At 36.8% G+C, this 11,181-nt stretch overlaps 1 long non-coding RNA gene across 2 annotated transcripts in view; it reads left to right on the forward strand.

Annotated features, from left to right (window-relative positions):
- Positions 1-9,675, forward strand: part of LOC133093725 (uncharacterized) — a 31,762-nt gene extending 22,087 nt beyond the window's left edge. Inside the window, exons 3-4 of one of the 2 annotated variants that reach the window (XR_009701301.1) lie at positions 8,123-8,327; positions 9,495-9,675. This is a non-coding gene — a long non-coding RNA (uncharacterized LOC133093725). The remainder of the gene's footprint in view (positions 1-8,122; positions 8,328-9,494) is intronic. The other variant, XR_009701302.1, reaches the window with a different exon arrangement.
- Positions 9,676-11,181: the final 1,506 nt, after the last annotated feature.

Below are 11,181 nucleotides of genomic sequence, written 5' to 3' on the forward strand. Positions count from 1 at the left end.
TGGATGTTTGCAAAATTATTGCTACAAGATTTTTATGGAAGTATTTTTGATAGAAACAAGAACTGAATGAAGCATAAATATTTAAAAACAAGGCTTTAGTTAGCCCTTAAAAATGATACTAGAGAAATATTTAATGCTATGAAAAGGTGGGAAAAGCTGATTAAAAACAGTACACACAATATGATTCCGTTCCATAAGAAAGGATATTTGCATCAAAAAATATTGGCTAGGACTTCCCTGGTGGCGCAGTGGTTAAGAATCTGCCTGCCAATGCAGGGGACACGGGTTCGATCCCTGGTCCGGGAAGATCCCACATGCCGCAGAGCAACTAAGCCCGCGAGCCACAACTACTGAGCCCACGTGCCACAACTACTGAAGCCCGCATGCATAGAGCCCGTGCTCCGCAACGAGAGAAGCCACTGCAGTGAGAAGCCCGCACACTGCAATGCAGAGTAGCCCCTGCTCGCTGCAACTAGAGAAAGCCTGCGCACAGCAACGAAGACCAAAAGCAGCCAAAAATAAATAAATAAAATTTAAAAATAAATAAAGTTAAAATGATACTTTTAAAAAAATATTGGATAAAAACAAATAGAAATACGAACAGCAGTGTCTCTATATGATGGACTTATGCACATCATTTCTTTCCAACGTGGAAATAGCTTTTTAAAAAATATTTTTAAAATTAAAATGCATACTAGGCATAGAAATATCAAACCATTGGAAAGTAAAAAATAAATAAATAAAAATTTGTGAGCCCTTTTCCTTGCAATGGCATCATTTGGTAGGAACACACATACACACACACACACACACATCTTGATTTTATTCAGCATATTCAACAGTATATCTTGGGGGAGTTTTACTTTTTAGTGTACATATATCTACTTCATTCTTTAAATTGCTGCATAGTATCCCATAATAGAAATATGTAATAATCTTCCTCATCAACTCTTCTCAACTGGACTTTTCTATTCCAACAGCAAGAATAGATTAGATCATTGACCTATTTCCTCTCCTCTTCACTTCTCCTCTTTTCCAGCTTAACTAGTTATTTCATTAGACTCTCTCTCTTTTTTTCTCCTATCTGCAAAACCACAACTCTCAATGCCCTAGGAATTGTGTACATATTTATAAGTAGTATTGCTTTAATGGTTTTCATTTGTATACATCCTTTTCATAGTCAATATCAGGATTATTTTACTTGATATGTAGAATGAATTAGGGTACTTTCTTTTGTTTGTTTTTTCCTTTTACTAAGAGTTCTTACCATATGATCCTGCACTCCTGGGCATATATCCAGAGAAAAACATAATTCAAAAATATACATGCACCACAATGTTCATAGCAGCACTATCTACAGTAGCCAAGATATGGAAGCAAACTCAATGTCCATTGACAGATGAATGGATAAAGAAGATGTGGTATATACACAATGGAATATTATTCAGCCATAAGAAAAGAATGAACTAATGCTATTTGCAGCAACATGGATGGACCTGGAGATTATCATACTAAGTGAAATAAGTCAGACAGAGAAACACAGATATCATATGATATCATTTATATGTGGAATCTAATAAAAATGATACAAATGAACTTATTTACAAAACAGAAATAGACTCACAGACATAGAAAACAAACATGGTTACCAAAGGGGATAGTGGGGTAGTGGGGCAGGGAGAGACAGAAATCAGGAGTTTGAGATGAATATACACACTACTATATAGAAATATAAATAAATAAATAAATAAATAAATAAATATATATATATATAGAGAGAGAGAGAGAGAGAGAGAGGGAAATGATCCATTCCTTGCAAGTTTGGTAGCAGCATTTTGGCACAAGTCTGTGATAGTGGTAGGGTGGTAAGGGTGATGAGAGGTGTGTATGTAAATCTTTGCTTACCCTTCAGGTTTTCCTATAATTATTGGTCTAGCCCATCCCCCCACCCCCACTTCTTGAGTTAGTTTTGGTAATTTTTATCTTCTTAGAAAACATCTACTCGATCTAGATCAGGGAGCCTTTGCTTTTTTTTTGTTTTTTTTAATGCCTTGAACCCCTTTGGCAGTTGATGATATCTATGGACCTCTTCTTAGAATAATTTAAAAAACTGTTCTTCCTGGAATTTGACTTTTATTGTGAGTGGAATCACATGACTTTCTGTGTCTTCCTACATATAATGTGTGTGGGTTTTTTTTTCCTGATTATGTTTATGATGTTCTCACAATGTTATTCTCAATACATGCAGTATTTTCATGGAATAAAAATGCACAAAGCCTGCTCGTATAACATACTATGAGGCTTGTTTTTACTTCATAACAGTGTACAAAACAGGAATTGAAAAGGAATCCAAATAAAGAAAAGAACTTTTGCTGCTCCTCAGAACTTGTAACGTGCATGGCCTGTATCACTGCACAATCTGTGACTCCTAATAAGTTACTTTAAATAATGCTTCAGCATTTATCTCAATCTTGTGATGTGTTTGAACTTGCAAGGCTTATACTGGTAGCTCACCAGTTATCAGTTTTACAAAACACCATCCTGCCTTATGGAGAGTTAAACATTCTCATATCAACTGTCCAGTTTTACAAAACTTTACGAAGTGAGGGGAAAAGCTCACCCCCTTTCAACTATTGGTGAACAGAGGTAGATAAGAATATTAGAGAGAGTAAAATGGGTGACAGAGTCACCAAATAGATAACTAGGCACATTTGCCCTGCCGGTGGGCAAGGGTGGTCAGCCCATTTGCAGGGGCATCTGTAGACAGGAACTTGGAGACTATGTGCAATCTACAGCTGATCTAATGACTATAATGATATTTTCACATACCGAACCAACTGAAAAGTGATATAGACATTTGTGTGATTTGTACAGACAACTGTCACAGGTGATGCTAATATCACTATGTTTATTGCCTAGGTTCATAACTGAAGGTCAAGCTAACTTTCAGTTAGAGGTGAGTGGAGATAAAGATATAACTTATTTTACGATCCAAGATTATGGACCCACTGGAATCTAGAATCTAGGGTGTTAGAATCTAGATTTCTAGATTTACCCAAATATTGTTATAAAGGGATATATAATATAATATCCTCTTATTTTATGTTTTTCCATTTGCTCTTTTTAAAATTTTGCTTTGTTATTTTACTTAGGAATTTAGGAATTTCTAGAGCATAAGAATTATATAATTTTCTTAGATGTCTTAGTCACTTAATGATGATTATTTAAACTAAATCAAGAGTTTAACAGCTGTTTCTTTTTACTACTTTTTCTTTTATCCTATGCTTTTCTCTTTATGATATACATCATTTTTTTGCTTTGTTTGAGTATTGCACTGAGTAATTCTTACAGAAAGAGCTTATGGATTTTAAGCTGTCCGAGTCTTCTTGTGCCTCTAAATGTTTTTCTTTTGCTCTTACACTTGATTTGCAATTTTGTTGGATGTAGAATTCTAGGTTCAAAATAATTTAATCTCAGAACCCGAGAGGAACTTTTTCCATTCTAGCACCCAGATTTGCGGATGACACATCTGCATTCTCATTCTAACTCCACTCCTTTGAAGCTGAAGGAAACTCTTTTCATATTTCTGTGATTTCAGTGTTATGATTCTCTCTTTATCTTTGAAGCTGAATTTTCACTAAGTTGAGAACGTTCCAGCTTGGCAGTATCAACCCTTTCAAACAAAATATTTACATCTTTTTTTTTTTTTCCAACGCAGGGAAATTTTCTGTTTTAATTACTCCAACCCTGCGTCTTCTTCATTCCCTGGAATTGGAATCCCTATTAAATAGAAACTGGAACTTCTGAATCTATCCTTTATTTCTCGTGGTAGTTTCCTCACACCTTCCATACCTTTATCTTTTCAGTGTGTTATGAGAGAATTGCTCTGCTTGATCTTCTGGGTCACTAATTTGTTCATCAGTTGTGTCCATGCTAAAAAATAGATTATCCTAAATAACTGGAAATCATGAAAATTTATAAGAGCCTTTGAAAAAACATGTATTGGGGCACAGATTCCTCAGCCCTATTGGATTCTATTGGCCAATGTTGACATCATGCTTAACTTCCTGCCTGAGCTCATTTGCTGTTTGCACTCTTCCTGTACTTCCAGTGCTGCCATGGACAGATTTCTACCTTCATTTTTTCCCCCTGCGATTTGGAATAGGAAGGAAGTTAAGTGTCTTCATCAACCATCTTGAATCTGGACTCTGTCTTTTGGTGTCTGATATGTGTCAGGTTCCATGTTAGTCACTAGATGGATGAAGCAGATGCATGGAGCTCCTGGTCAGGTGGACTATCGTGGCCACCTCCTACACCAAGCATCTCCCTCTGGGGCACACAGGAAAAGGTGGGAGACAGAAGAGAGAGGGGTGGTCTGATCAAGTTGGGGCCACATTATTAAGGCTTTTTTCTGTATACTTTCTGAAGGGGTTATGACTATATTTTATATGCAGTAGGGAGCTAGCAAGGGATTAAAAGTTTTTAGGAAGGTGTTTTTGTCAGTATTATGGAGGATGAAAGGAAAAAGGCAGGATTGGAAAGGGAAAGCCATTTAGAAGATGATTGCTGTCATCCAGAAAAATTATTATCGCACTGACATCAGAGACAGGAAGAGGGGCATGATACAACTGACCCAATACTTTCAGTATATGCATATTCGAAAATGGCATGAGCGCCCATGTAAAGATCTACACCATTAACCAACAACCACAATGGCCACCTTTTTGTATTTTGTATTGCTTTGTTGCTTTTTTCTTATCCACACTGTGTGCCAGTAAATTTCTATAACTTTACTTTAATATGTTGTATGGATTCAGATCACATGTTTCATGTGTAATGGATGGATCGTGGGGCAGCTAGAAGATGAAGCTGTATTAGGATTGTGTGGGTACTTGAGTATTAGTGGTGTTGGACCACGATCAATTTCAAATTGTGAACCCAAGTAGCCAGATGGGATACTGAAAGGGTGAGTCATTTCATCCCTAAACTTCAAGGTAAATTTTAAAGTTCTTTCCCAAATATGTGCTGAGTAGTTTAAGAACACCATGTTCCCTGGAAGAACTTGACCTAAGGGTCAAGGATGACCCCATTACTATAGTAGTAGAATTTAGAGACAAAGTCACATTTCTCTGACTAGAAAGGTGGGCACTGGGAAAATGTAATAAAAGTGTAGTAATAAAAGTAATAAAAATACTTTCTGCACTCATAGTCCTATGTATGGCGAAGCACTGAAGTCATCCTGGCAAAACAGATGTGGAGCGGGTGTTGAAATTTAAATGGATGAGTTAGTAGTATAGATACAGTAGATCAATGATGCGGGTGGATGGGCTCATCAAGGAAATGGGTGCATGACAATGTATTATGAAAATGTCTTTCAATTGTTTCTTTCAAAATTTCCCTAATGTACGAAGACACTAACTTAAAAAGATATCTGCAGTCACATGTTTCTCGCAACATTATTTACAAGAGCCAAGATATGGAAACAGCCTGTGTTCATCAACAGATGAATGATTAAAGAAGCTGTGGAATATATAGACAATGAAATAATATTCAGGCATAAAAAAGAAGGAAATTCTGCCATTCGCAACAGTACGAATGGAACTTGAGTGCATTATGTTAAGTGAAGTAAGTCAGAGAAAGACAAACACCGTATGACCTCACTTGTAGGTGGAATCTAAACAAACAAGTCATAGAAAAGAGGTCAGATTTGCAGTTACCAAAAGTGGGAGCTGGCGATGTAATGTACAACTCAATGACTATAGTTAACGCTGCTGTATGGTATATTTGAAGGTTGTTAAGAAGGCAATTCCTGAAAGTTCTCATTGTAAGAAAAAAATTTTTTCTTTCTTTTTTTTGGTGTCTATATGAGATGATGGATAACTAAATGTATTGTGGTAATCATTTCACAATACATGTCAGTCAAATCATTATACTATATACCTTAAACTTATACAATGCTGTGTTTCAATTATATCTTAATAAAACGGGGAAAAAAAGGAAAAAAATTGCTAATTAAAATCTATGGCAGAGTTTTCAGATTCAAAATTTTGACTGTAAAATAAACCCAGTTTTATCAGACATATATTTTGTTAAGATATTCTTGTAAAAATGAGTTTTCCCATATGCATATCTCTAAGTCTATAAACTGTGAGACAAAAACAGTTTCTATAATATAATGTACAGAATTCTCAGGAATATTTGTATTGACAAAAATATATTTTTGATATAAGATTAAGAATTAAGATTAAGAATTAACATAGAAGATTAAGAATTAAGAACTAAGATTAAGAATAAAGTGACATAGGGATTTTGGGGTGAATGTAGGATTCAAAGTATTTGAAGTCTTCTTTATTTTTTTAATTCAAGGAAGAGTTTTTCATTTGAAATATGTACATGTTTCCCTTCCCACGTGTGTTCATCTTCTTACCTGAACAATATTTGTTTGTTAGGATATAAATGCCTCTGCAGTGATAGCTTTATAGTCAAGACGGCAGGTTCAGTCTGATTACATGGAATAAGGTGATTTGCACTCACTCATTCATGAGATATTAATTTTGGAAGTTATTGGAATAAAACCTATGCATTATATAAGATTGTCACTTTTATCTATTTAAAGGTGTCTGTTTTTATTATTTTCTGATTATTGTCTCACTGTCTAAATATTAAACTACTGCTTCTTTATTAAGTAATTCTTTTAAGGAGCTATGAGCTTCATATGCCAACTTTTAAATTTAATTGAGTAAAAGCAAAACTCATTTTCTTAATCACAGATTGTTTGGTGTTGCACAGCTCAACTTGCAGTGGGAAAAAAGAAGACAAAACAAATAAGCAATCTGCACTTTTAAAGAGTTTTGAACAGTAAAAACAAATGTAAAATTGTTCCCAAATAAACAATACAAATTAAGTGATAAAGTTGTATTTTAAATAAATCAATCAATGGAAGGAAACATCTTATGCCTTTTCTTTGAAAATCAAGTACTTATTTGTTTTCTAAATTTTGGTTAGGAGAATCTGTACACTTATCTCAAAGAATAAATACTAAACTCTTCCTATTAATGAGAGCAAAGGAAATAGGAACATTGATGTTTGCTCATCTCTGTGCTAGATGCCAGAGCAAACAGAAGAATCAGGAAACTTCATTGCCTTTGAGTGTGTTTGTGTGTGTGTGTGTGTGTGTGTGTGTGTTTTGCAGTGTAATGGGGAAAGCAAATTCTGATCACACTTTGTAGCAGTTCAACATAGCAGGTCATAGGTCATACTACTCTTAGTTAAGTGTCCCTGTCGGTGTTTGCTGCTGTGGGGGTACAATATGTTATTATGTTTGCTTCTCTTGGTGTAGTTACACATCTTGCAACTAATGACCTCCTGGTTTTTTGTATATGTGCAACTAACACTCAGGCACTAATGTTATGTTTCATTAGGATCTACCAAATGTTAATAATTTCAATTTTTAAAATCCACTTATTATGCAGATATTTTTAACCCTTACTATTTGCTCAGAAATAGATATGAAGAGGACGAGGTTTTCGATCCCATTGAATTCACAGGTTATTGGTGGAGCCAAAGGTGTTGGAGACATCAGAGTCACAGGGCAGTGATGGAGGGAAGAGACCATATTGAGACTGTGTAGGAGGGTAAGGGGGTAGGGATGGGGGTGCATTTCAAGGAAAGCCCCCTGGGGAGGTGGAGTTGAGCTAAATCTCTGGCAAAAGCAGGATTTAGTTAAGTGAAGAAGGTACAGGGAAGGCATTTCAGACAGAGGGAAGGAAGTCTACAAAGCAAAGATGTAAGAGGGAACGTTTGAAACCCTTATCCTCGTTAAATACAATGACCTTTCCATTCACGAAGAAACAGGAAAAGTTGAGATGCCACGTGTGGATGATTGACATCCTGTTCCACATCCGAATTATTGCCAAATCCTTAAGTACAAAATGTAAACTCCTTTGCCATTTTTGAAAGCTGGATGTTTCAACATTTTCCCCTTTTGCCAAAAGTAAACTCTTCATAGTGAACTAAAGTTGTCCTTAATTTTCCTAAATATACTTTTTAGAAAGAATATATAGATTTTTCTTGATCAATGCATTCACATGAGTAATTTTATACATTTCTTTGGAATTAGCAGTACTCTAATGGGAGAAAAATTCTGCTTTGGTCTGGGGCCATCTTCTTGCTTCTGCTCCAAATTTGGACCCTCACGCCTTCACATCTGAGACAGAGATGCCAACAGCCTCAGCAGCATCAACGCAGGATGTTCACACACACACACACACACACACACGTGCACAAATAATGAGCCTCATACATCTTACTTGGAAACAATGCAAACGGTATGTTTTCTTCAGCAAAGTGTCATATGGGACGTGATGTGGTATTTTTATACTTTAAAAATAACCTTTAGATATTTTCACTTGGTATACTCAGCACAGAGCCTGAGAACTCATTCTGTTGGGTCCAGATAACTGTTTTTCAAGGTATGATCTTAAACTATCTAGGTCAGAATCACCTGGAATCTTTCAAACAGCAGAAATTTCCTGATTCCACTCAGGATCTATTGACTGTCTGGAGGTGGGCCCAAAGGGCATATATTCAGCAAGCCCCAGGTAATTTCTGATGTCCCCTAGAGTCTGGGTCTATCTTCCATCCAATCTGGCACAGAGTTAACCATTTAGAGCCAAACATAAGTGAAAACAAGTAGCATATGTTTGACTTGATCCATTGAGCTTAAAAAATTATCTACAGTTCAGAACTCTAGTCTTGCAGCTCATTTTTATAATTTTTATAATTTGAAGATTCCATCTAACCATTATGAAAGACACCATGAACATTGTAAATTTTGTGCACATACAATGCTTTCCAAAGTCCAACACTCAATTTTACTAAGCATGGAGCTCATAGCATTTATTTCTCCCTGACACATTTCAATTTGTCTTACAGAAAATTTTTTATTCTTTACTGATTTATACCTCTCAAGGTTACATTTGCCTACAGATTTTTCTTTTGGTATTTTGGTATTTATGACAGACACTGAAACCTATTTAAATTATTTCTGAGATACATCTCCCTTCAAATGCCATAAACATTATCTTGTCTCACTAAATATCTGATATTACTTTTTCTCTACTTCTGATTTTTAAAAAATGCTATGACTACTGCTCCTTAATACATTTTTTGCCCATGAGATCTTTATCTCTTTAGACAGTGTATTAATCCCCTTTGCTACCTCTTGGGTCCTCCTGGATTTATAACTGGAACAACTAAGGAGCAGGAGCGATTTTAATGGTTTCTTCCATCCTCTGGTTCTCCATGACTAGGTGAAGAATGAGGGGACTGTGTGTATATGATAAACATAGGGACATTTTCCACCATCACTGATGCTAGGAAGTCAAACAAACTGGGCTTCTCAAAATTAAGTGTGATCTCATAAAAAATGACAGAGCAAAATCTATTCTCAGAATTTCCTCTTTCTGAACTGTTTGTGATATCCTATCTTCCAGGGTTCCACTGGGAAGTCAAAACCACTATGAGTATCATGATATAAAGAATCTATTATAGGAAGACATTACACAAATGGGGAGAAGTTGGAGAGAAGTCCAAAAGGACGAGTTGAAAGATCAGATAGAAACCACCAGCCTTCTGATACACTATACAAGAGGACCAGTGATAACTTACAGGAAAATCTTGAAGCTAAGCACGTCCAGATGCTGAAGTTAAATTACTAAGGAGAGCCAACAGAAAGTCCAGCTTGGGGTAGCTGCCGGTCAGCAGGACCAGCATTTGGGAAGAAGAGCTGGACCCATGGTGGGGGATGAAGCAAGGACATGGCAGAATCCATTGGCATCTCTGCATCTAACTATGAAAACCTTCAGGGCATGATGGCTACAGCTTCCCCTACACCTTTCAAAAACCTCGTGCGAATTTCTCTTTTGGTCAACTTCCATCTAGAACCATAAGTGGGAGATTCTGGGAAAATCCTTCCAAACTAGCCAAGTTGACAAGTGATCAATACAGCCCCCCACCACAATCATTCTCTGTTTAAGGTATGTATTTTTATTTGTTCCAGAGCATCATGTTTCACTTCTTTTCACAATAATAGTCAAGATTTTGTTTTAACCTACTTTAAAGCAGGTAGAAAATGATAGCTTCCCCTCTCCTCCCCTTATGTACTTTGTACATTGTTGATACTGTATAAATGCACTTTTTCCTAATTGAATTGAATGAAGTTCTGAAAAGTTAGTATCTAATCTCCATGTGTGCTCTGGAGAAGCTGTGTGAAGTCTCTGAGGTCACCAGGAACCATGTCTTCATGACTCTAACCGAAAGTCATTCACTTCTCTGGATCTGACCCACCATCTTTCATGTAGGAGTCTCTTGATAGCAGCATACGTTGAGTCCAAGCTAGGGTACCATGTTAGTCCTTGTTGCATCAGAAACCACCCTGAAACTTAGAGACTTAAAACAAGAATGATTCCTTATTTCCCTTGATTCTAGAATTAGGCTGGTTATTTCCTCTGCTGGTTTCACCCAGGTTCACTTATGAGGCTGAATTAGCTTGAGGATCAGCTGGCCTGCGAGGCCCAAGAGGGCTCCATTCATATGTCAGGCAGTTGGTCCTTGCGGTCGGTTGGAGAACCTTGTTTTTCTTTCACGTGGCCTTTCATCTTCCAGGAGGCTAGCCTGGCTTCCTTACATGGCGGTCCCGGGGCAGCTCTCTAAGACAGCAAATTGGAAGCTGAAAGACCTAGCTTCAGATGTCACATAATGCCATGTATGCACTTTTTTTTGGTCAAAGCTCTTTACAAGGCAAGGCCAGATTCGAAAGGAGGCGAAATACACTTGACCCCTTAGGAGATGCCAACTGTTGTGGCCATGTTTTTCAACGTAGAATACCAACTGAAATTGTGAAATTATCTTATGTTAGTTTCTTTAGTAAGACCAGCCACCCCACCACTCTGGGCCACACACGCCCTACATTGTTATTCTTATATCAGTGGTTCTCAACTGGGATGGTTTTGTCCCTATTTTTCCCAAGGGGCATTTGGCAATGTCTGGAAACATTTTTGATTCTCACAACTGATGGTGTGGTTGCTATTAGAATCTAGTGGATAGAGGCCAGGAATGTTGCTAAACGTCCTATAATTCACAGGAAAGCCCCTGACAACAAAGAATTATCGGGTCCAAAAT

This window comes from Eubalaena glacialis, chromosome 6, assembly GCF_028564815.1.
Source record: "Eubalaena glacialis isolate mEubGla1 chromosome 6, mEubGla1.1.hap2.+ XY, whole genome shotgun sequence".
In the NCBI taxonomy this organism is placed as follows: Eukaryota; Metazoa; Chordata; class Mammalia; order Artiodactyla; family Balaenidae; genus Eubalaena; species Eubalaena glacialis.